The sequence below is a fragment of the Cupressus sempervirens genome, chromosome 6, assembly GCF_028749045.1.
Source record: "Cupressus sempervirens isolate cs-2001-9-10 chromosome 6, ASM2874904v1, whole genome shotgun sequence".
NCBI lineage: Eukaryota > Viridiplantae > Streptophyta > Pinopsida > Cupressales > Cupressaceae > Cupressus > Cupressus sempervirens.
Genome location: NC_143123.1, coordinates 214,723,415 through 214,750,254, shown reverse-complemented (window position 1 = coordinate 214,750,254; position 26,840 = coordinate 214,723,415). Strand labels below are relative to the sequence as shown.

Here is a 26,840-nt window from a genome sequence, read left to right as displayed (position 1 = left end):
TAGCTCTAGGTCAAAGCGTTTACCCCTCTTTAAAAAAAAAAAAAAATTCTTCAAAGAAAAAAATCCACATATGATTAACTTTTCTTTGACAAGTATGCTTGCTAATCTTGTCAGGCATTGATTTCAAAATGTTAGTATCAATATCAATAAAATATTTTAGTCTTCTAAAATGAATTCTAAAAGGTGTTATAATCTCTTCCATTCCCTCAACATTTTGAACATCAGCATAAGGTTGAGTGTTTTGTGTACCTTGAACTGAAGATGATGTGCCTTGGCAATAAGATGCAAAAGATTGAAAATCACCTACTTGATATGTTGATGTTGTGCCTTCAACATGACATGATGGACTATGTATATCATCTACAAATTTGTGTCTCTTCAACATAAGAGGATGATATGACTCCAACATTGGAAGATGGTGTAGCTTCAAAATTCAATTGTTTTCTTGAGCATAACAGTCTCATTCATTTTCTTTGTCTTTCCAATTCTTCCTCTTTGTTTCTTTGTATCAGTGGTTCTTGATCCTCTTCAAAATTCAATTATTCATTATTTCTTTGCAATTTTCTTTGTTCACATAGTAGTTTCATTTTATCTCTTTTAATTGCCAAATCTCTCTCCCTCTCTTCATTTGTTTGAGTTTTTAGTTTCTTCCTTGGCATGATGATGATTTCTACATATCAAACTATTCAAACATCTGAATTACTTACAATTTGTAAATTACAAATCATTCAAATACATATAAAAATTACAATTATTTCAATGAATACATAATATATATCAAATAAATTGCCAAATTTCTAACCATTTCCAAATAAAAATTAATTCAAACATACAAATTTCAACGAATTCACTATATATTAAACAACATGTCAAATTATAATCAAATTTGTCTCTATATATTAACAAACAATATTTAAAAAAGACCGCACTAACCTTTTCTATACAAAGAATATTCAAAAGGCCTTCAAATAGTGTATCCAATGATTGAATTCGATGTTTACTAGCTTCAAAAAGTCTTCAAATTGTGTTTGCTAACTTTCAACAACTTGAAACCCATGTTTTCTATCAGAACAACAAAATGCACAATAGACAAAAAGTAGAATATGGATCGCAAGGGACCCAAACTTGCTCTGTGACCCATTTTTGGTGATTTCACATAGTGCGTGTGCACTATAGTGCACATATGCACTATAAAGTGAATACACACTATAGTGCATATGCACTATGCGAAAATACATCTCTCCTTATCCCACCATCCCGCATTCCCTACTCTCTCTCCTCTCCCATCCCCTACTCACTCTCCCTCTCCTACTCCCTCTCCCATCACCTACTCTCTCTCACTCTCTCTCCCCCATCCCCTACTCTCTCACTCTCTATCCTCTCCCATCCCCTACTCTCTCTCACTCTCTCACTTTCTCCTCTCCCATCCCCTACTCTCTCTCTCTCTCTCACTCTCTCTCTCCTCTTCCATCCCTTACTCTCTCTTTCTCTCCCTCTCCCACTGCCTACTCTCTCTCACCCTCTCTCCTCTCCCATCCTCTACTCTCTATGTCTCACACACTCCCATCCCCTCTCTCTCTCTCTCTCTCAGGCTACTCTCTCTCTCTCTCCCCTCTCCCATCCCCTACTATCTCTCTCTCTCTCTCACTACCTACTCTCTCTCTACCATCCCTTGCTCTCTCTCACTCTCCCTCTCCTACTTCCTCTCCCACCACCTACTCTCTCTCACTCTATCTCTCTCACATCCCCTATTCTCTCTCACTCTCTCTCAGGTCTCCCATCCCCTACTCTCTCTCACTCTCTCTCTCCTCTCCCATCCCCTACTCTCTAGATCTCTAACACAAACTCCCATCCCACCTCTCTCCCTCTCCCACTCCCTCTCCCACTACCCACTATATCTCTCTCTACTCTCTCTCTCCCATCGCCTACTCTCTCTCACACTCTCTCCCATCCCCTACTCTCACTCTCTCTCCCATCCCATTCTCTCTTTGCCACCCCCTGCTCTCTCTCACACTCTCACACTCTCTCCCATCACCTACTCTCTCTTACACACACTCCCATCCCCCCTCTCTCTCTCCCTCTGCTACTCTCTCTCCCATATGCTACTCTTTCTCTCTCTTGGGCTACTCTCTCTCCCCTCTCCCATCCCCTACTCTCTCTTACATAGACACACACTCCCATCCCCTCTCTCTCTCCTCTCCCATCCCCTACTCTTTAAATCTCTCACACACACTCCCATCCCCCCCTCTCTCTCCCTCTCCCACCACCTATGATCTCTCTCTCACACTCTCTCTCCCTCTCTACTCTCTCTCTCCCATCCCCTTCTCTCACTCTCTCTCTCCCATCCCCCTACTCTCTCGCATCTCCTACTTTCACTCTCTCTCCCATCCCATTCTCTCTCTCTCTACCACCCCCTACTCTCTCTCACTCTCTCACACTCTCTCCCATCCTCTACTCTCTCTCTTACACATGCTCCCATCCCCCTTCTCTCTCTCTCCCTCTCCCTCTCCCACTCCCTCTCCCACCACCTACTCTCTCTCTCTCTCCCATTTGCTACTCTCTCTCTCCTCTCCCATCCCCTACTCTCTAGATCTCTCACACACACTCCCATCCCCCCTCTCTCTCCCTCTCCCTCTCCCTCTCCCACTACCTACTATCTCTCTCTCTCATTCTCTCTCCCTCTCTACTCTCTCTCCCATCCCCTACTCTCACTTTCTCTCTCCCATCCCCTACTCTCTCTCACACTCTCTCCTATCCCCTACTCTCTCTCTCTCTCTCTCTCTCTCTCTCTCTCTCTCTCTCTCCCCCCCCATCCCATACTCTCTCTGCCACCCCCTACTCTCTCACACTCTCAAACTCTCTCCCATCTCCTACTCTCTCTCTCTCTCTTACACACATTCCCATTCCTCCTCTCTCTCCCTCTCCCACTCCCCCTCCCACTGCCTACTCTCTCTCCCCCATCCCCTACTCTCTATCTCTCTCCCCTCTCCCATCACCTACTCTCTCTCTCTCTCTCACAAAAACACACCCACACACACTCCCATCCCCCCTCTCTCTCCTCTCCCATCCCCTACTCTCTCTCTCTCTCTCTCTCACAAAAACACACACACACACACACACACACACACTCCCATCCCCCCTCTCTCTCTCCTCTCCCATCCCCTACTCTCTAGATCTCTCACACACACTCCCATCTCCCCCCCTCCCTCTCCCTCTCCCACTCCCTCTGCCACCACCTACTATCTCTCTTCTCACTCTCTCCCTCTCTACTCTCTCTCCCATCCCCTAATCTCACTCTCTCTTTCCCATCCCTTACTCTCTCTTTGCCACCCCTACTCTCTCTCTCTCTCACTCTAACACTCTCTCCCATCCACTACTCTCTCTCTTACACACACTCCCATCCCAACCTCTCTCTCCCTCTTGCAATCCCTCTCCCACTACCTACTCTCTCTCTCCTATCCCCTACTCTGTCTATATCTCTCTCTTCCATCCCATACTCTCTCTATCCCTCTCTCTCCCCTCTCCCATCCCCTACTCTCTCTCTTTCACACACACAAACACACCCATCCCCTCTCTCTCCCTCCTCTCTTATCCCCTACTCTATCTCTCACTCAATCTCCCTCTCCCACTCCCTCTCCCACTGCCTACTCTCTCTCACTCTCATTCTCACTCTCACTCTCACTCTCTCACTCTGTCCCTCTCTACTCTCTCTCTACCACCCCCTACTCTCTCTCACATTTTCACACACACACACACACTCTCTCTCTCTCTCCCACTCCCTCTCCCACCACCTACTCTCTTGGGATACTCTCTCTCTCTCTCTCTCTCTCTCTCTCTCTCTCTCTCTCTCTCTCTCTCTCTCTCTTTCACACACACACACACACACACTCCCATCCTCCCCTCTCTTGCTCTCCCTCTCCCACTGCATCTCCCACCACCTACTCTCTCTCTCTCTCTCTCTCTCTCTCTCTCTCTCCCCAATCCCCTAGTCTCAATCTCTTTCTCCCATCTTGTACTCTCTCTTCCACCCCTACTCTCTCACATGCTTCCTCTCTCTCCCATCCCCTACTCTCTCTCTCTTACACACATTCTCATTCCCACCTCTCTCTCCCTCTCCCACTCCCTCTCGCACCACCTACTCTTTCTCTCCCATCCCCTACTCTCTCTCTCTCTCTCTCTCTCTCTCTCCCATCCCCTACTCTCCCTTTCACACACCCACACACTCCCATCCCCCCCCCTCTCTCTCTCCTCTCCCATCTCCTACTCCTTAGATCTCTCACACACACTCCCATCCCCCCTCTCTCTCCCTCTCCCACTCCCTCTCTCACTGCCTACTCTCTCTCTTTCTCCCCCATCCCCTACTCTCTCTCTCCACTCTCCCATCCCCTACTTTCTCTCTCTACCACCCCTACTCTCTCTAAAACTCTCTTGCATGCCCTATTCTCTCACACACACACTCCCATCCTCCTCTCTCTTTCTCCCTCTCCCACAACCTACTCTCTCTCTCTACCATCCCCTACTCTCAATCTCTCTCTCCCATCCTGTACTCTCTCTTTTCCACCCCTACTCTCTCTCACACTTCCTCTCTCTCCCATCCTGTACTCTCTCTGCTACCCCCACTCTCTCTCACTTCCTCTCTCTCCCATCTCCTACTCTCTCTCTCTCTCTCTCTCTCACACACACACACACACACCCATCCCTCCCTCTCTCTCACTATTGCACTGCCTCTCTTCTTCCCTCTCTATGCACTATTTAGGTCTCAATAGTGCATGTGTACTAAAGTGCACACGCACTATTAAAACCCATATTTAAAAAGCTTTAAATAGTGTGTGCATGTTATAGCACACACGTGCTATAGGGCATACACACTAGTCAAACCTCTTTATTCTACCAAACCCAAGGCTTGGTTTTGCCTTGGGGATCCAACCCAAAGGTTTGGAGTCTATAAACTAGTCTGAGATGTGTTTTGCTACAAACATACAAAAAATGATTGATTTTTCTTATCTGCTCTCCTTTAAGATTCCTCATGGTTGAGCATCGATAAGATTAGGTTACATGACATTGTAGGTCTTTGTGTTAGCTATATAACCATATAATTTATTTTTTATTTGAACTATTTCAAGCTTTTCATCTATAATTTCTTTTGAATGTATGTCCGTTTTTTGTCAAAAACCAACATGTACTAATTGGGCTGTAGATTTTAGCTCATTCATTGAATTTAGCAACAACTTAGTTTTTTAGAAACTAGACTCCATTCTACACAGTTTGAAAAAAAGAAGTTTTGATTTTAGATTAGTTTTCAATCATTTCTAGGGGGAGCACATAGATATTTCACATTTTTGGGATGTGTCTAGTTAAAAAATTCATTAAAAAAATACAAATTATAATATTATCTAAAAAAACTGGGATAAACTACATAGTGTTAAGTAACTTTTGACCAGAGCAATTAAAGAATTTCAATTAAAATTTTAGGGGGACACACTTTGTACTGTGTGATGTTTTTTTGGAATAAACAGTACCACTTTCTATGGCCCCCTTTTTTGAGGACCTAAAACTAAACCATTTTGGAAAAAAATTAGTAGTTTAGAAACTAGATTCAAAAGACTACTATTGTTGTTTTTGTCATATCTTAAAATTTTGGGCGTAACTATCTTCAAATTTTTGTTGAAGTTTAGAAATTACTGATTTCAGAAAAAAGGTGTTCACTTATACCCCCCTTTTGGCACCCCAACTTGGTGCACTTACCCCTATCTATTTGTAATATGTTTCCTTTTCTTTGAAATTAATGATTAGATAAGCCAACCTATGGTTTTTGATCTTGTATATAAGTAGGGTAGTGGTTCTAGTTTAGGAAGGGAGAAGTGTGGAAAGTATGCTCCATGATTAGGAAGTAGAATAGATTCATAGAAGCAACTAAGATAACTCTAGTATGTTTGTGGTTCGATAATTATAGGGAATGGTCAAATGTAAACCTATAGTAATTGTATATTAGCAATGGCTGTATAATATATGTCTAGAAGGGAGAAGTGTGGAAAGTATGCTCCATGGTTAGGAAGTAGAATAGATTCATAGAAGCAACTAAGATAACTCTAGTATGTTTGTGGTTCCATAATTATGGGGAATGATCAACTGTAAACCTATAGTAATTGTATATTAGCAATGGCTATATAATATAAGCTTTTGCAAGACAACTTGATGATAATATAGTGGTATTTCTTCCAATTTTGTTCAATGATTATTAGTTTTTTGGGGCATTCATGCTATTGCATATTCTTTTTGCAAGATTAGACATGTCTTTTAGGAATTGTTTGTCCATGACTATGTCAAGTGTTATCAGAGTTAGTTGTTGGTTGTACATCAGAACATAACAAGCACTTGGAATCTAATACCTTAACTTGCATGTCTTGTTATTGTGGAGTGCAAAAAGATAAAGTTATGATCTATATCAACTGAAGACTAGTGCAAGATGACAAGAATGATTGGTTATTGAAAGACTAAAATCATGCTTGTGAAGATGGTTGTGAGGTGGTAGAATATTGGATCTAACATGTAGTTGTGGAGGTTTCACAAGGAGGATTGGTTAGTTTCTAAGTTTTCTAGCTATCTAACAAACTTAGTTTCTCGAGGAAGATTATTGGTGTTGGTAGAGTGTTAGATCAAATTAAAGAAATAAATACTTGTGACCAAATTAATGAATCTAAGAAATTAAAGATTGGTATCTCATCAAGCATGATGCCTATAAGAATGAATAGTAGAAGACTAGAGAAAATAATGGAGGATTTTAGAAATGAGATAAGGATTGAGATCCAGAATGCTTTGACTAGGGATAGGAGACACCCTAAGAGTAAAGATGAATTTCAAGAAGCTTTTGAATATCTTGAGACCGATGAAGTTGATATTCTTCTTCAAGAGGAAATATTGTTGAGAGCTATGACGTAAATAGGTAAGATTTGGAGAATTGATGTTACATAATTTTATAGGTCTTTACATATAGGGGAACTAATAGATTGGATTAATGAACTAGAGGATTACTTTGAGCTTGAACATCTCAAAGATCACTAGAGAGTTAGGCTACCACAAATTAAGTTAAAGGGTAATGTTTGCCTTGTAGTGGAAAGAATTTTAGAAAGATAGGGAAGATAATGGTGAACCTAAGATCATTATATGGAGGGTTATAACTTCTAGACTTAAGGTTAAGTGAATATGAAGGGATTATGAACTGAAATTGTTTAAGAGGTTACATAATTTGAAGCATAAATATTTGACTTTAACATGTGTTTTTAACAAAATTATTCACCATTTCTAATATGGACTTCTCCATTCCCTCACCACCTTTTTCAATGATGAAGCAATTTTCCAAAAGATACTCTTATTCCATTCCCACAAAATGACGCATATAATAGTTGTCGGGATACACTTCCATATACATGCAAAAAAAGAGTTGTAAAAGAGCAGGGGCCAAGATTGAAATATATCCCATAAGGAATTTAGAAATAGGAAGGAGATGCCTAGTTTTTTGACAACATACAACCAACATTCATGAGCAAAGGAATGGAAAAGAAACAAATGATCCACTAACTCATAGTCCTCATTACAAGTAACACATTTAAACGGAAGTGCAATTTTGAATTTTTGTGTCACAAGTAAGGATCCTCTTTCTTTCTAAGAGTGATCCATGTGAAGCATCCTTCTTTGGGTAAAAAGACATTGTTCCAACAAAAATTATATGCTAATTGCTTGGTTAGTTGCAAGTTGGACTATTTAATAGCCAAGTTTCCCTCTTTGATTGTGAGTTCACTACTTTTTGAAGGAGCCCAAAATAGACTATCTGGTTTGTTGGAAATAAAGATATTTATGTTTTCCATCACCTTCGTGAACTAAGAACATTGTGCATTATTAAGGGAACATCTGAAGGGTCCTTCCAAATGGTCTTGTTAGAGAAAAGTTCAATTGCAACAATATAATCAACTAGGAAAATACTTCAAAAGTCTTTGTAAATGAAGGCAATATACCTCAATGTATCACAAGTTATGAGAGAGGGCATACCATTCCAAGAATCCTCTTGGCCTTTTGATAATTATTAACCTCCCAAGACACATAGTTCATGACTACCTCTCATGAATAAATCATGAAATCCCAAATAAATGAATCATTTGGAGTATTAGAAGTGGGAATAAACTATATAGGATCAGAGCAATCCAAATGTTTTTCTTGCTTTATTTGACACCTTTTATTATTTGGTTTACAATACATTTTCCAAATAAACTTTCCACCAAAAGCTCTATTTCTTTTTGTCAAATCACATGTAGCCCCTAGATGTTTCCATTTCATTTAAGGAAACTAATGGGATCTTTTTATCCTCTGATAAATTTCCTTCCCATATAAAATCTTGAATTGATCTTTCAATTTCTTATAGTGTCTTATTTGGAACATTGAGGATTGACATGTAATAGAATGGGATGACAGATAAAATAGATCTAACAAGTAGGATTCTCCTTGAAACAGACAAGCAACAAGCTTTACATACAAAGATTCTACCCATGATTATTTTCTTAAATTTTCTTCTAGTAGGTCATCTTATTGGATCCCACAAAAAATATAATACTGAGATAAGTGGACTGTAGTTCTTCTTGAAAGAATCCTAGAATAGAAACTATCTTCTTTGAAACAATAGCACTGGTATTAAAGATGAAGACCTTTGATTTCAAAGAATTAAATTTTGGCTTGACACCAATGTATATAGGTCTAATGTACTAGTTACTTTCTTTAGCCTCTTTTATGTTTGATAGGCCAAATAAGAGAGTGCCTTTTATGTACACTTGCAATCTTGATTATGCTTGTATGTGATGATCCTACTAAAGGCTTCAACCATAATTATAGATAAATATGGAGACAAAGGATCTCCTTAAGAACAAGTAGATTTCCACAATCCATGAAATTTGTAGTTGCTTGTTTTTAGGTTTGATTGTGTAAAATTTTTTGCATCAACATTTTGGATCACATTGTGTGATCCATCATTAGGATGCACATGAAGGATCACTACTCGTGCTCTCTTTCATATCCATCCTGATGTTAGGATAAACCACAGACAGAAATAAAAAATACATGCAAATATAACTAATAACAAAAAATAATAGAACACACAGAAATGAACACAAGGCACCAAGATTTAACGTGGTTCACCCAATCCCTAGGCTACGTCCACCAAACAGCAAGTCCGATCTTATTACAATCCAGTGATTACAACCTGATTACAATCCATAATCCCTTATAGCTCAATACCGCTGCAAGAACCAATTTTTTATCACAACATTATGAAAAATACCCAACCCTAAGCCCTTTTATACAAGTATTAAACCACTTTAGGGTTATAACATGTCGGCCATATGTCGGCCATAATATGTCGACTACCATGTCAGCTACTGCCCAAATTTTTTTATTTATGAAGTATGTATAGTACTTTCTTGATCAGTCACCACAATCTAACAATCTCCCACTTGGGGACTGATCAGGCTCCACACTAAACAACAATCTCCCACTTGGAGACTGATCCTGTAGCAATACAAATACCACATGGGGCTCCCACTGGATCAAACCACCTTGGACTCTGCTATTCTTTTATTCATGTTTAGTCTAAAAGACCAACTGAAGCTGAAGAGGAATTCAGCTTCTCCCTTGTTACAACCTTTGTCAACATATCTGCTGGATTGTCATTGGTATGTATCTTCTCCAGCTTTAACTGTCCATCCTCCAAAACTGACCGAATGAAATGGTACCGCAACTGTATGTGTTTGGTCTTAGAATGCAGAGCTGAATTCTTAGCAAGATGAATGGCACTCTGACTATCTGTGAACAAATAATTATCCTTCTGAGGATGTCCCAATTCTTCCAAGAAGAACTGAAGCCATATCATCTCTTTGGCTACCTCTGTAGCAGCAACATACTCTACCTCTGTAGTGGAGAGAGCATTAATCTTCTGTAACCTAGAAACCCAGCTCACGGCTGCCCCACAAACAGTAAAGACATAACCTGTAGTACTCCACCTGGTATCAATATTTCCAACCAAATCTGAGTCAACATAGCCCTGTAAATCAGTAGCAGAGCCCCCAAAGTATAAACACTTATTGGATGTCCCTCTTAAATATCTGAGAATCCACTTGACAACATTCCAATGCTCAAATCCTGGATGACTCATATACCTGCTAACGACTCCCATTGCATGTGCAATATCTGGCCTAGTGCGTACCATAGCATACATCAAACTTCCTACAGCTGAAGCATAGGGTACCTTGGACATATTATCCTCCTCTTCTTGTGTCTTGGGACAAATCTCCTTAGTCAATTTCAAATGACTAGGTAAAGGTGTGCTGACAGCTTTAGCATTCTCCATAGAGAAACGTTGCAACACCTTCTCAACATAATCAGCTTGAGATAGCGTCAATGTTCTGTTCTTCCTATCTCTACAAATCTTCATACCAAGGATTTGTTTTGCTGCCCCCAAATCCTTCTTAGCAAATAGTCTTCCATTTGCATCTTCCATAACTGGAAGTTCTATCCATTAAACCTGTCAACCCTCAACTTACCCTCATCTGCCATCGCTCCCACTCAACCGTGAGACTCCCACTTAATCGTGAGACTTTCTTGCAGAGGATAACTGAAAGACAACTAGGCTCTGATACCACTTGTTAGGATAAACCACGGACAGAAATAAAAACTACATGCAAATATAACTAATAACAAAAAATAATAAAACACACAGAAATGAACACAAGGCACCAAGATTTAACGTGGTTCACCCAATCCCTAGGCTACATCCACCAAACAGCAAGTCCGATCTTATTACAATCCAGTGATTACAATCTGATTACAATTCGTAATCCCTTACAACTCAATACCGCCGCAAGAACCAATTTCGTATCAGAACATTATGAAAAATACCCAACCCTAAGCCCTTTTATACAAGTATTAAACCACTTTAGGGTTATAACATGTCGGCCATATGTCGGCCATAATATGTCAACTACCATGTCGGCTACTGCCCAAAATTTTTTATTTATGAAGTATGTACAGTACTTTCCTGATCGGTCACCAATCTAACACCTGATGATGGATCACAAAGTATGATCCAAAATATTGATACAAGAACTTTTACTCAATTGAGTCTAGAAATAATGAGATGCAATGTATCTCCTTGCTAAATTCCTTGTGTAGATGGAAAAAAATATTAGAGAACCTTCTATAATGATTGAAAAAGGCACCAAAGATATATGCTCGAATCCATTTGCACCATTTATCTGTAAATCCAAATGTTTGAAGAACCTAAGGAGAACATACCAACTAAGTTTAAAATATGCCTTCATCATGTCTAACTTAGCTACAAATGCAATAGACTCACTATAATTGATGAAATGAAGGACTTCATGAGCTATGAGTGTAACATCCATTGTCTCTTGATCAAGGACAAATCCACCTTATTCTCAAGATATGATTTTCCCAATGATAGGTTGTATTCCCAAATACATAGCCTTAGTTAAAAAAAATGTAAATTGTATTACATAGTAATATGAGTATGTAATCTACCAATGAGATGGGATCCTTGATCTTGGGAATTAATGTACTATTTGTAGTATTTAAATTCCAAAGCATTGCAGTATTCTTCCAAAGAAGTAAGCAAATCATTACAAGTGACATCCCAAAACTTTTGGAAGAAAAAAGCTATATATATATATATATATATATATATATATATATATATATATATATATATATATAATTTAGTTAATTAGGTCTAAAATGAATTAAAAACTAGTGTGTAGTTTTCAAATATAGGGCAACATAACCAAACCCAAAAGAACTCATCTTTTCACATGACCGTGTAATATCTAGGTAATGTTTAAGCCCTCAAAATTTAAAAATGTGTCTGTTATTGAAAATATCTTTGTACCTACTGCACCCTTGGAAAAATGCATTACATTATGTTGCTTATTCATTGTCCAATAGAAATTCCAGTTTGATGGACATTAATAGAATTATTCTTAATTTAATCTAAACTCCAAGTGAACTTGTTGGCATTTCTATTAATTCTAGTCCTTTCCTACCATCCAATTGCAAATTGAATTTAAATGTTGTCAATTACTTTTTCATTCCACCCCTGTAACTTTCCATTGACATTATGGATAGGCTTAGACTCCACCACTAATAATTTACCATACAAATTAAATTAAATTCAATGTGGGATCGGTTGGATATGGTTAATATTTGTTTGTTGCATTGATTTTTTCTTGTCGGTGAACTATATCAATTCCAACAAGATAGTTCACTCCAATGCATAACATATCTAGATAATTACAAAAAATTGCCATTTGACAATATGTAGAAGTTAAATCACAATTTATTCTTCATCTTACATTTATTCATGGTATGATTTGATTGTGTAACACATTGAATAGACACCAATCTTGGAAATAATAAATAGTATATACTCTAAATAAGACACATATAACCAATTTGTATGAAATAAGACAAAAAGGTGTAGATTTACTTAAAAAACTCTCCCCATCTTTCTTCGTTCTATTCCTATAGATGTAAGAATTGCACTTTGTTGAGGTACAATTATTACTTTATAATTATTTTTTTATTTTATATTTTTTTACACAAATAAAAGTTTCAATTTATAAATTTAAGAGTTTTGCAAATATTACTAATTTATATTTATTTTCTAATTTTAATATTTTTAGATCTATATTTATTATGTTTAATATATGTATTAGTAATTATACTAGTACATCTACGTGTTCAACAATGCCAAGAAATTTTTAGTGGCTTCTTTTAATTGTGGAAGAGGTTCAACCAAATACATTGCATTGAAGGTTCATTGAAGGTTTTCTTATTTGGGTGTAGAACCAAAAGTCAGTATTCCCTCCAAAAGCTGTGCATGCAAAATATGAAAAATCGAGGGAACACAAGTAACAAACCCCCATGCAATGCTATGGAGTATACACCCCTAAATTTGTGAATTTTCTTGGAGATTCAAGAAAGGGAAGTTCCCATGTCAGGTCCCATTTAATATGTTTTCGGAGGTGGTGGATATCGATCCAAATCCAATTGTCAGAGGAGAAACTGCAACCTTTAATATCATTGGAAAATTGACTACTGATTCGAAGGGAGAAGTTTTTGGGAAAATATTGGAGCAGCAACCTAGGTTCCTTGTTATTAATTCTTTTGTCAAATGCTTGATGTTCGTGCTTCATTTTAGAATTATGAGTGTGTGGAAATGAATGGAAATGTTTATGTTGGTAGAAGTTAGTAGCATGTTATTGTAAATTTTCTTGAAATTTGAGCTGCTGTCTGCTTAACGAAATGAACTTAGTAACTTAGAAGGCCTGGCTAGTCACCTATGAGGCAAATGGGTCAGATTGTGTAGGAGTCAGACCTGTTCATTCCACTAAGTAGACAATAGCCATCAAATGGACAAAGTATGTACGCCATTAGTAATCACAACAAAGTAGTCCCTTGTGTTAAATGATGACTCCTCCATCAAATGCATCCATTACTAACTAAAAATCTTGGAACAAATGTCTTCATAAGGAAATCACATTTAGTTAGAACACCTTTTAGGAGTTTTTAAGAGCTGTTAAGAAAAAAACAGCCACAATTCATTATTTTGAGTGAATGCCATCATGGAATTTGAGAACACATTGTTTCATATACCATCTTTCCTATTGTAACTTATAATGTCTTCTACTTAGAGGCTCCATATAAAACTTGTGTAGTGGTAAACATATTTAAATATGGATAGATAATCATAAAATTTTGGTTCTCGAATAGTCATCAAATGCATAACCCACTGTTGTCAATCAAGATTCTAGGACGAGTGCAATTTCAAGAAAAATGTTACTTATAGTACCAAACTCTATAAAGATAGAATCTGTAAAAATTGGAGGCCCACGAGTTATGTGGAATGGTTTGGAATAAAAATAGTTTAAATTTTATGAACTCTTAGATGATGCCTAAACAAAGTAGAGAAAAATACACACTATTCAATGTAAATAATTCAAAGAGTAGAAGAAAGGATCACATACTTTTGAAGTATGGAAAACATTAATATGTTGATAAAGAATATTAAGAGGATGTTTTGGCTTCTTTAATCCTTGTTTTTCGTTCCATAGTGTACATGCCATATATTGAATATAGATGTTTCCATTAGCCAAGAAGAGTGAATATTTTATCATTTCTAGGTTTCCCATATTTATAGTTCTTGAAGCAAATGGCGTATCAAACTATATGAACAAATAAATGAAGTGTTATGAGATGGACATGTTTGATAATTAAGTGGATGTTTACATTCCTTTATATGTATAGAATGCCAATAAGAATCATGTTGTGTTATGAGAGTCTTGGTATAATGTTTCTATATGTATGAAATAGAAGATGATAGGCTGATAAAGTTTTATAATGATTTTATGATGATTTTTGCATGGCTCGTTGAGGATGCCACATTATGGATTGCTTATGATTCTAATTTTACATGTTTCACATGCATATATGATGTGAGTTGATAATAAGGATAATTTTTTAAATTATGATGAGATGGATACTAATCTAATTATGTGGTGTTGTGAGTGTCTATGTAGTATATTAATTTTAGAATAAGATTCTCATTACTACACAACTCCATTACTTTCTTCTTAGTTTTACTTGTTTAGTCTTCCTCGTTGTCAGGCTGGGTATCTTTCATGTCAAGAAAGAGTCTGGGGAAGCTTAACAACTTCATGGTAGGGTGGTAAATAACTCCTACAATATTCTCATCCTTCTATTCTTAGATAGGTTCTGGAGCTTCTATCCAAATCAATGACATAATCAGTGCATCTTGGTATTTTGGTAACTGAATTATGACGTCCTTGTAGATTTGAGCATATATGTATATGTATCATTTTGATAAACTTAATGATAGTTAATCAACTAATGTTGACTAGTAACTTTTCAAATGACTCTAACTCTCATTGAATATTCCACATTATATGGAGATCGTTGATGTGGCATTGGTTTTGTAGGGGTAGTCTTTACACATATGATAACATTTCTAGCTCAAATTTCTTTGCAATGTGTTTCCATAGTTTTTTCCATTTGAACACATATCCATTAGAATAATTGAAGGCCTAGTTCTTAGCATTAGGCTCCACAACAACCCATATTTCTTGTTCTACAATCAATTCAGCATCAGATGCATCCATAAATTATTCCCCAAGTGATTTTATTGCTCGAATATTCACAAGGAAGCCTCTCATGTTTGCAAATGGAAGCATAGACACAAAGAGTACCAATGATGTTCATTAAGCTCTAGCCAAAAATGTTTGTAGGGAAATAAATGGACCAAGTTAGTACCCTTTTCCTCTTGGCAGCATCAAACAATATATCTTCAAGTGTGTAGTAGAAATAAGGCCGAGGTAACCTAGGAAGATCTTCAAGAAAGTGTGGCTCATGTGACTGAATTTTTCCATTGGTCAAACTATCAAATGAAACCAAATAGTGTTTTGTACCAGTTTGGAGACAGATATGTTTAAGATTTTTGGCATTAGGTAGTAGTGCATCTAAGACATCATTGAACATTCTTCCATTGGTTTCACAGTTCTGGTCCTCTGTCTCTCTACTAACCCAACAAACCTAAAAAAGATGAGTCACATCCTTCAAACTAGAAATCCTTTCTAGGGTTTCTTCTCAGTTCAACACATCACATTGAATGTATTCAACTGGATTATCTAGAGACCAATCAGGCTTAGGTCTCCTTGCAACACTGTAAACTTTCTATGGTCCACCGAGAGTGTCAGAGGAAGGCAAGATTTCAGCCAAGTTGTTACCCACAATTCCTGTGACTCCAATGATCAAGGCAACTCTTTGCTTGTTAGATTTTATTTCTGAGCCTTCAAAGTTTTGTTGGATTCTTCCCGGCATGTAGATAAAAGTCACATACAAGACTTTACTAGATAATACAAGATAAGAAAGCCCAAATATTGCAGCACTCATTATTTCCTATTTGAGTGATGATGGAATATTCACTTCTATTGATTAGAAATGGATAATTGACATTTAGTAGAGGAAGGATATATATCTCATTTCCATATAACCAACATTTCCCCAAAGTTTACTCCAAGCTGGACATGCAAATTAGGTTAATGTCTATATTTTCATACAATACCTTTAGATAATATAATATGTTGGTGGCAAATCATGGATGCAATAAGGCATGGATTGCAGTGTAGTGGTTGTTACTTTCTTTGTAACAACAATATGTTGCATTCTACTCCAAAAATGAGAGCTTAAATAAAATTAATATAAAAAATAAAAATAGGAAACAAAAATTAGCATAATGGGCTTCTATTGCTCATCTAGGATAAGTCGTCTTGGGCCCTCATTCATTGTCCATAATCCCAGTTCTTAGAGTTTAGCAGGGATCATTGGAACATAATTTAGGCATTTAAGAGCATTGCAATCATAGCATGTGAAGCTATAATAACAAATTCAGACTAGATTCTAAATAAGGATTTTGTTGTGTTGGAACTTGGATAATGTCTTATAGATTTCATCTCAAAAATTAGGAGGCTGTCAATTGGTAGAGATTAGATAAAAATTTTTAAAAATGATATTTCCAAAAAAAGCATAATTTGTTGTTATTTGGAGAATTTATTTTTTTAGTTTCAAATCTATGTTTATCTTTGTATCCTTCAAGCATATGTAGAATTTGCTTTTGATGTGGCTACTATTATTAACACACAAAAAAAGTTAAATAGGATTCATTTTGTATTTATTAAAAGAATTTCACTGCATTGAATTTTTAATATATATAATTTACCCTATAAAATATGGCACAATGGATTTGGCTTTTTGTTAATTCCATAGTAAGCATTAAATTATATATTCTTACTTTTAAATAGATCTATCAGGCTTCTCTTCTCTACATTATGGATGAATGGTTCTAACTTACAAGTTTCTATTGTTTGCTTCAGACTATGGATGGAATGAGCAAAGAGTGACAAAAATTGAACATATTTTGGTGTTAAAATTTTTATGGATCGCTTAGAAGTCAAAAGTCAAATCTAGAACTTCATTACTAAATCAAAGATGAAAGGGTCAGAACACCTTAACAACACTTAGGGCCACTTAATCACTTTCCCTCTTTATCAACAATCTATCTTTGATTTGATTCAAATATGAGTCATTTTTCAAGAGCTAAAATAAATCATTTTGTTTCCAACTTTCCACAACCAATTATACAAAACTAAAAGATTACAAACTTATCAAAATCACACAGATATATTTTCCCTCCCAAAAATGGTATAAACTGATTGATTCATAAAAATAGGTGTTTACAAATTGACCCTACACTTTATGTTGTTTTAATTTATTATGTTCACAAATGATTTTTCATGTTAAATATTTGAAGTACCTGGAGCCTATTATAGCTAGAGTTTCATCTTTCCTGGAAATTAAAACCCTAACTAACATTTATTACAGCTAAGTTTCATGTTTCATGGAAATTAAAACCCTAATTAACATTTATTACAGCTAAATTTTCATCTTTCATGGAAATTAAAATCCTAATCAACATTATTTGTCTCTTTGGAGACATTCAATAAAATTAATAGTTGTTTCCTACAAAGGACTTCAATTAAGGAGTTGGGTTCCATTGTAGAGAAATATAGCAAGTAGCGTTGATAACTACTTTTTTGTCTTTGATTATCTTATAGTTTAAACCTTAAATCTCTATAACATAAAGCAAGATTATAAATGAAACATACGAACAATTAAAACACTTACAGCTCTAGAACCAAGAGTGCCTATTCCAAAAAAAAACCCAAATGCTAACCTGCCATAGCATGTAAACCAAAACATGAGATGGAGATGCATAATGGGTGGAATATCTATATTTACATTGCTATTTCATCCACTAAATAGAGAATTGCAAGCAGTAGGACTAGTCCAACAAATTTGCAAACAATGAATAAAGATAATTGAAAAATAAGAATCAATTCGATCTAATTCTACAAGGATTTTCTGAGCTCTTACCTTTAATGAAACATGAACCTTGAACAATCAAGAATGTCAAGCTCATTAACAATGGGGTGACTTATGTTAAGTTGGCTTTATGTCTAGTTGCTTGAAAGGAATTTAAACGTTGATTTAAGAAAGAAGCAAGATTTAATATGATAGAGACAAGTTGGTCAATGTTGATAAAATTCTAGAAGGTTAGAAATTGAGGAAGAAAATATCATCTACAACTTTGCAAAAGAAAGATATGTGAAATAAAATTTTAGGACACTAGGAAGTGCAGGATCAGAAATTACTATTACTATATTGTAAAGTTATGTGCAGTAAATATTTAAAATGATGGGGATTGTAGGATGAGAAATTATCATGTTGATGGATTTGTGATCTTGTAAAGAAGTTGAATTTTTTTGTGAGTATAATTTAGATGTCGTAAATGTTTTGTTTCATTCATTCTTTTTTTTTGAACTAAAAGAGGGGTAAAATTTTTATTGAATACCAAAGAGAGCAGAACAACACAAGAAACAAAGAGAACTACAGAGTTTTATCTTGGTCCACAAGTTGAACCAACATCTGAGATAAATCAAGGGGAAGCATCCTATGATCAATAATGCTCCAAGTCATCCCATGCTCAAAAGCCCATTTAGCCAAACAATCAGCCACATAGTTCCATTCACGAGGGATATGCATAAAAGACACATAATCCAGAGAATTGCATAATTGAGTAAGATGGATTCTTGTAAATTTCTACTTGTAAATTATAAGTAAATAAATTTGACTAAAAAACTACACAAGTTAATTTATATTCTAAAAAATTAATAAAAGAGGGAACTCTAAATTATTGTGTTATTATGTATTTGGAGAAGGGGCTATGATATTGTAGTGGTTGTAAATAAGAAAGACATTTTCTTTTACCTTTTTAAATCAAGGGGTATAAAAACTCATAAAACAAAAAGTTATATAAATAGCAGCTCAAGCATTTTAAAACTTATTTAAAGCTTAAAGAAAATAAATGATTACACTCATATTATCAAATGATGAAACACAAGAATCAGCTTCAATAGATACTTTAACACAGTCACTCTTTGACATTTTTAATCCCCAGAAATATTTCAAAATAATGACCAGATTACCCAATGTACAGAGAAAAAAACTTTCTAAAGATACAAAATATGGCTCTAAGCTCCTTTTTTGTGCTTGTCACTCAATAGCAGTGTGAGTAGCAGAGCACCTAGTAGTTAGTTTATCTCAATTCAATTGTTTAAGCTGGCTAGTTTCTTCTTCTGTTCAAGCATATAGACTTTGAGAACCATAAGATTATTCAATTTTTTCATAAAGGTGCAACCCTGGACCTTCTCATAAGGTCTGATAGGTAAACAAGTGTGCAAAGGCATGGATTGTTCAAGCCACTTGTTTTGTTTTTAGAATTGCATGCTAGTTGGCAAACATAGATTCCATCACACAACACCGTAATTAGAATATGTTTTTTTTAATAGAAAAGTGTACTATGAATGAATGAATGAAGGTATTTTAATGACATCCACGAGACCAACCAACATATGGGACCCTTTTCATGTTCTTTTCAATATCAGCTTGCCTGTTATGAATTTTCTTTAAGACGCTTGCAACTTTTATGTAGTTTTGTTTAATTAAAAATTTGGTGTAATTGGACCTCCTTCAAATTATCCTCAAACTACTCCCAGCTATCTTGGTATGCCACACATTCAAAGATCAAGTGTCATTCCATTTCAACACATCCCTTATTACAATAGATGCATTTTCTTTCTTCCCAATCCTCGTATAGATCTAATGAAAGAAAAAATAAAATTCCTATTATATTATCAATGTCTATTGACCAAAATTATATATTTGAAAAAAATATTATTACTTTTTAAAAATATATTAATAATTGAAAGTAGTTATATTTTTAACTTTATTGATAATATCTAAAAAAAATTGTCAATAATAAACAAATAACTTTTTAATATATATACAAATTAGTAATTATTAATTAAAATAAATCTTTTAAATTAACTATAAATGAGGAGGTGAATAAGCTTCTTCTTTGCTTCTCTAACATGTAATATCAAACTACTTAGAGATCTATTGTGAATGGGTCATAGCAATTCAATTATAGAATGATAGTCATAGTATTTGTCTAACAACATTTTTCTCATCCATGATTATATTTCCACTCTAAGTTTAGATAGACATGGTCACATTTTTCTATCGAGTACATTAAAAGCATTGAAGTTGACTAAAACATTGTCAAATATTATTATTCATTTTTACATCTCCATATGACTAGCCAACCAATACATGTATAGAATTTGTGTAAGATTTTAGGTAAAAAATAATGTATAACTTTGTAATTTGGAATTAACATTAGGACTTAAGGATGGAATAACAAAAAAATTTATAAAAATAAATTGCTTAGTTTTTTAAATGATCAATAGAATCAAATTTAATTTATCTTATTAGTACTTGCAGTAGGCTAAGTACTACTGCATCACATTATGAATTAGTCATCTTAACTATTGAATAAATGAATTATTTTCCACCAATTAAAACTAATTATACTTTTATATTTTGTATAATAAATTTCATGTTTCATAAATATAGATATAAGTTTTTTAACTTAATGATTTCAACAAATTAATTTTTTAATATTTGATTAGGTGAAATTTTTAATCTCTTATATGGGATGATTGTAAAGAATGATATTTTTAAAGAATTATTCTAGTCATGATTATTACCATGTATGTATTTGATCCCTATCTTTTCTCAACTGGTCTATCTTATTTAAAAATCTTATTTTATTTACTTATACAAGTTCTCACTGGAGACTATGGCTTTCAACAAAGATTTACATAATTTAAAAAATATGTGTTTCCAGATAGATTTTGGAGTTGCATGGCTTTAACCCTTTCAAAATAGGTAAGGGTTTATATGAAAATAATACTTTTATTTTCAAAGTCAACTTACCCATTTCATTTTAAACTAGTAGGTATAAAATTTTATGCTAAAGATTGTAAAAATTACCTTTACATTTGCTAACTAGGTATTTTTTTCACTTTTATTATTTACATTCTCCAAATCACATATCATATCTCAAATAATTTGCTAAATCTTGTACCTTTTCTTATGTTTTGAATGTTTGAATCAATTTTGAAAATATATAATTGTTCATTCAAAGAAATGAAGGTTATATGCCTCTAATTCTTAGATAAACATTGAAGCCTTTAGAAATTTTGATCTTAGGTGGACATTTTCCATTAACTGTTGTTGTCTATAATTGAAAAAAATCATGCCTATTATTCTTGAAAATGAATTTTTTGACAATACTTTAACTTATATATATTTGTTTGAACATTTTAAATATATTTAAATTTAATTAAATATTAAAAATATATTTAAATTTGTTCTTATTGCTGTTTATCACATTGAATTAAACTACTATCAAAATATATAATTATGTAATAATATATATTAATAAAAGGTAAATGAAAGTGTGCTCTAGTGAAATTATCTTTATACTTATTATTGAAAACATAAAATGTGTTCATGGGAGTGCATAAATAAAATTAAGTTAAAATAATATATGTTTTAGATTACGGCAAAAACAAGTTTTGAAGGAACCTCAAAACCCTTTTACATCCTCAAAAAAGGAAAAAACACGCTAACCAAAAGGAAAGAGTCTATAAACCTACTAAAAAGTAGCATCAAAATCAGGTTTTATAGGGACCTGAAACCACTAATAAAGTCTAGATAATAAACCCATGTTTTACAAGGACCTGGAATTGACAGTATGTATAAAAAACTAAAATCTAGAAACCAGGACCAAACACAAGAACCAGAAGAACCAACCAGCAACCAGGACCTACATAGGAACCCGACCAGAAAAGAAGACCCAGGAAACTATTGCAATTCTGTAATCATCTTCATAGCCTCCTTACCAATCTTAGCCATTTCTTGGATGGACTTAGTAGTCGAAGAAGCAGCATCAATCAAAGCTTTTTTTCCTCGAACTTTGTCTTGTCCTCTTGCATGGGCCCTCCAAAGATATGGTTCCTTCATTAACTCTTTTACCCAAAGTTGTTGTAGCTGCATAGATGCTTGAGGTAACTTGCTCCATTTTTGTTCCACTTTCCCTGATGAGCAGTCTAAGATTCTGCTTGTATTCCTTTAGTTTTTTTGGGATATCTCCCATTTGCTCCTCCATGTGTTGAATAATAGCTCGGTCAACCTCCTAGTTATGATGCAATGTATCCACTTTCTTCTTTAGCCCCATTATTTCATTATATAACCAGGAGTCAACCTGAAGGAAAGAATCAACTTTTTGTTTAGCAGAGTGGAGGAAGGAAAGACTGGTTTCCCTCTCCGGGGAGTCACTTGCATCATCAACAATGGTGTGTGGAATAGGGCCATCTTTATCAATATGAATCCCCCCATTCAACGGTTCCATCTCACCAGGCTCCTCTTGAGTATGGTGGCTCTGTCCCACCTTATCATGTCCCTTAGTCTTCTTCAAAGGAGTGGAAGCTTTCCCCGTGTTTTCCTCCTCACTCAAAATGGATAAATCATTATTTTGTTTCTCTTTATCACCTCCCTTAGACTCGAGATGAGTGTCCTCATTTTCAGACTTGCTCTATTCTAAATTCACCTCTGCAGTATCTTTCTCTCTCCCCTCCTCATTATTGTCTTTCGAGTTTGGGTAACCATCCAGGTTAGAGCTAAACTCCCCAGCATCTATCCCCTCTGTTAGATTAGGTGAAAAACTAATCTCCCAAGAACACCTGCATGCATAACCCTGTCACATGGATGAAGCAAAGAACAGAGGCAAGGAAAAATCAAGGAGGCCAAAAAGCCAAATCCATCTTATGGACATGCAAAGAGCAATATCTCATATAATCCAATAAGTGAATTTTTAAAATACAAAGAGGTGAATCCTTATAAAGGAATCGTGAAACCCGAAAAGGGAAACTAAAGCCTAAAAAAGCTAGGGTTGCACAATATAATTAATAAAATATTAATTATATGCACCTACAAGATAGCTTAAGAAAACTAGAGTAATAGGCAACTTAATTAATTAAATCAAAGTGATTTAATTAATAAGTTAGAACAAATAATTACTCTAACACCCCCCCTTAAGCGAAGCTTGGGAGGAAGCTAACCTAGCACAGCTATGAAAGAGAATTGGGTCCCGGCAACAAGGCCAGATCAGGTACCCAATCACAACAAAATCTCTATAAAGAGGAGAAATAGAGAAAACCACATGGGAAAAACCCTACTCCAAAAAGAGATAGCAAAGAATGTTCCAAAAGAAGGAACAAAGAGATCAGAAGAGAATCATTGAAGCATGAAGAATCGCAAAACTCTATCAAAATGCTGATCTGAAGAACCTCCATGGAAATAGAAGGCACGAACCATCAACCAAAGGAACCTCCATGGAAATAGAAGGCACGAACCATCAACCAAAGAAGCATAGAACAGTAATATAACCTCCCCTTAAGGCAGGTGAGGTGACAGGCAGCTGAAAAGATGGGCCAAGAATCTCCTACAACACAGGAGCCAAACACATCAAGAGTGAGGTACAAAACACCAATAAAGGCACATGTCATCGACACTGCATGAGGAATTAGAGAAAGAGGGCCTATAAGCGGCAAACAACTATCTCCCCATGGCACTTTATAAAATAGTGCGAGTACAACGAATCACAATGATGAAAAGGATCCCGAAACGCAAGATCGGCACTTTATCTCAGTGCGTTGCATAAAAATGCTTACAATGAATATCAACAATGATCAGAAAAAATAGAACGAAGCAACTGAAGCAACAAAATCGATCCCCAGACCTGAAACAAACAGGATATCCACCAGAATGCTAAAATGCAAAAGATTTAATAGGATGTGCCTGGAACAGAATCTGGAACAAAAACCAGCATCACTAGAAAGAGCATAGAAATAGCTTTCCAACGATATAAAGAAGTCCAAAATCGAAGATCGGATGCTCAAGATACGCCTCCTGGAGTGCAAAATAGAACATCCGACATTGACTGCCAAAATAGGCAACCAAACTACATCAAAACTCAAAAAAGCCTGCACTAATATCTCCGTCTCGGAACCAGCTTTCCGGCGCATTTTTCGGATCGAAAAAATACATCCGTATGCTCAAGTTACGGAGAAAAAAACCACCAGGCCCTCTGAAATGCATGAAAAATTATTTCTTTTTAATAAAAAAATAATAAAAAAACAAAAAAACTCCACCACCACCGCACCGCCGGTGGAGCGGAGGCCGGGTGGTGGGAGGGCGGAGCGGAGGCCGCCACGGGTGGGGCTGCGGTGGGGCCGCGGCGGGAACCGCCGGCGGAGCCGCTGGCGGACCGCCAGCGGTGACCGCTAGCGGCTCCGCTGCAGTTTCTTTCCCCGCTTTGCATCTTCTTGCATTGTACTTGGGTACCTAACATGGCCTCGTTGCCGGGACCCATTTCTACATCCACCTAAGCTTCGCTTATGGGGGGGTGTTAGTGTAGTTTTTTATTTTTTCCTATTTTGCTAGGTTTTTCCTACACTTTTAATAATCTCGCTTAGGTTAATAAAGCATGTCTTATTAGGTGAATGGTTGTGAGGTGTCACCTTCCTACATGTGAGCATCCATTAGCTATCTTGGGAAGATACTTTGCTATCTTTAGTCCGATAGATGGTTGCTCCTCATTGGTTGGTGTTGCCACCTCCTCTCTCTTCCTTGCCTATATAAGCATGCTACTTGGCTTGTATTTGTATCTCTTATTTTTGCATCCTCTTAATGCTATTTTGCTTCAAGCATTTGCATTACTCTCTTGGAGACTAACTCTATGATGCTATTTTGATTTTGTATCATTTGCATTCATAGTTTAGATATTTACTCTTTGCACTAGTTTTCTGGGTTATTAATCTTTTCAGATTCTAACATGGTATCAGAGCAAGCTTGTTGCTTGCTGTTCGTGGTTTGTTGAAGCGTTTCAGAAGCTGCATTTTTCGGAGCAGTGGGAGGCTGTACGGACAACTTTTTTAAAAAAAATTTTGGAGCACTTTGGGCTCAAACGGACGCTTCCATTGGATTCAGAAGGCCGTTTGCAGTCAAAATCCATATAAAATTTGTCCATTTTGGACACCGTTGGTCTGGGAGGCAAATTTTTTTGTCCGACAGGGCCGTACGGCCCCCTGCACACAATACGAGGCGGAAAAAAAAAATTGCAAAAAAAATAATTTATTTTTCGGCTGTTTTCAGCTGCCGCGGTTAAGAAACCGCAGCGGAGCCACTAGATTAGGTGAAAAACTAATCTCCCAAGAACACCTGCATGCATAACCCTGTCACATGGATGAAGCAAAGAACAAAGGCAAGGAAAAATCAAGGAGGCCAAAAAGCCAAATCCATCTTATGGACATGCAAAGAGCAATATCTCATATAATCCAATAAGTGAATGTTTAAAATACAAAGAGGTGAATCCTTATAAAGGAATCGTGAAACCCGAAAAGGGAAACTAAAGCCTAAAAAAGCTAGGGTTGCACAATATAATTAATAAAATATTAATTATATGCACCTACAAGATAGCTTAAGAAAACTAGAGTAATAGGCAACTTAATTAATTAAATCAAAGTGATTTAATTAATAAGTTAGAACAAATAATTACTCTAACACCCTCCTCTTCCTCAGGGGCCTCCTTATCAGAGCCATTAGTGCTCTCCACCTCAATGTCCTCTTCCTCAATATGTCTTTGAGAACTGGAGGGTTTCAGTTTAACCTTTGTTATCTTTTTAACACTCTCATCCATTTTTCCTATAACCAGATTAGGACTCTTATGCTTGGCAATGGAAAGGGACGAAGCAATGGACTTATTTTTACAAAAACCCTCAATGAGTAAAATCAGACCTTCATGTAATATGGGTCAAGACTATTTCTTTTTATGGGCATTGAAACTTTGGAGCAAAGAAAACTACAAATAGAAATGGAAGGAGATTTTGTCCTTGTACCTGAAATGGTTAAGGAAAACAAAGTGGAATTTGTGCACCCTTTTACTTCTACCATCAAGGATGAAATATTCACAAATACAACCAAGCACATCACGGCAAATACCTTTTATCTGTTGCACATCAAAGAAGTTGCCGCTCTTTTCCAATTGTAGTTCTTCTTCTTCCATCTTCAGGAATTTTTTGTAGGCCACGTTGGAAATACTAGTCTGCTTCAAAAACTTGATACCTTTCATGGGAAGATTGGTGACTTCGGCAATGAATTGCTCAGTCAGCTTAACAAACATACCATGTAGGGTAACTTTGTCATTAGCCCTGTTTTTAAAGAAGGTAGTGGTGACATGGTGTTTGAATCCATGCAACTACTCCAGGTAGCTGGTCACCTTCCCTTTCTAGAGAATCTTCCAAACATCCTACCTAGCCTTCCAATCATCACAGTTTTTGGGTTCCTGCTTCCTTGGTTCACCTCCCATATTGCAGAGTAGATTAAAAACTAGAGACACGTAGATATCAAAAGCAGAGAGAAAGAAGTGAGACCAATTTTTTGTGACATGATATTGAGAATGCCCTTCTGAGGATACGTGCAAAGAGCATATAGCCTTCACATGAATGTACCTCCTTGGGAATGTTGAATTGAAAATTGTAAGGCCACTCACACAAATCATTAAATTTCTAATTCAAGAAAATCTTTCCCACTCTGGAATGAATAACATCATAATTAATGATCACTTTAAGATCCACTTGTTTGTGCAAGTCATCGAGCCACCTCATCTTTTGCCTTGTTTGAAC

General features: G+C 36.0%; 1 pseudogene; it reads right to left on the bottom strand.

Annotated features, from left to right (window-relative positions):
* Nucleotides 1–15,062: 15,062 nt before the first annotated feature.
* Nucleotides 15,063–24,478, bottom strand: LOC149552034 ((S)-8-oxocitronellyl enol synthase CYC2 pseudogene; annotated as a pseudogene).
* Nucleotides 24,479–26,840: the final 2,362 nt, after the last annotated feature.